This window comes from Saprolegnia diclina (assembly GCF_000281045.1).
Source record: "Saprolegnia diclina VS20 unplaced genomic scaffold supercont1.9, whole genome shotgun sequence".
NCBI classification, from domain to species: domain Eukaryota; phylum Oomycota; class Saprolegniomycetes; order Saprolegniales; family Saprolegniaceae; genus Saprolegnia; species Saprolegnia diclina.
In genome coordinates, this window is record NW_008246076.1 from 858,087 (window position 1) to 858,884 (window position 798).

Sequence of the window (798 nt, forward strand, 5' to 3'; positions counted from 1 at the left end):
CAACAAGGCTTCAATTGAGAGCAGCCCCAGTCGTATATACCTCGTAAACCCGACCACTCTCTCTCAGATATCTAAGACTCGATCTGGAGCTCGACATTGGGGTGTACAAAATCATCGGTGTCACCATTTCACATATTGTGTCATTGCTCTGTTTTTCTGCGGTCAAAATCTGCGCTAGCGCGTAGAAGATACGTGCTCAACCTGCTGCATGCGTTTCGGCAAAATCACCTCCTCGGTAGCCGGAAGTGGCGTCTCGCATCCTGTACATGAGATCACCAAGTTGGTTCGGTTGAAGTGGATGAAGGCAGTTCTGCACCGTGCAGCATTGCCTAGCAATATTAGTCTGCTCGTTGCAAGCAAACACAGTCGTATTCGAACTCGACTGTCTTGGTTGCCAAGACCTGCACTGAATGAGTACTTTAGTAGAGCTGTGCAGAAACGCCAGCATCTTTTGTCACTGTTGTTGGTACATATTGTCAAGATTGCGACGGCAAAAGCAGCGTAATTATCGCCGACTCGCCAGCTCAAACTCGTACTAGTACTAGTTTTTTAGACATGACGGCAGACAACTGCGATAGTCGTCGTGCTGCGAAAGACTAACGTACTCGAGTCGAATGCGTGGTCCACCGCACTCGCCAAGGGGCCAGCACCACGTCTGCGTTGCATTTGGGACAAAGATAACGCGCTCGAGCCATTGGATTGGGATGCTGACGGATGCGCGTCATGTCGTGGTCGCCGCAGACGCGCAGTGTGCCGTCCGTTGGAGCAAGGGCGCCCGAGAGCATGGAGAGCGTCGTG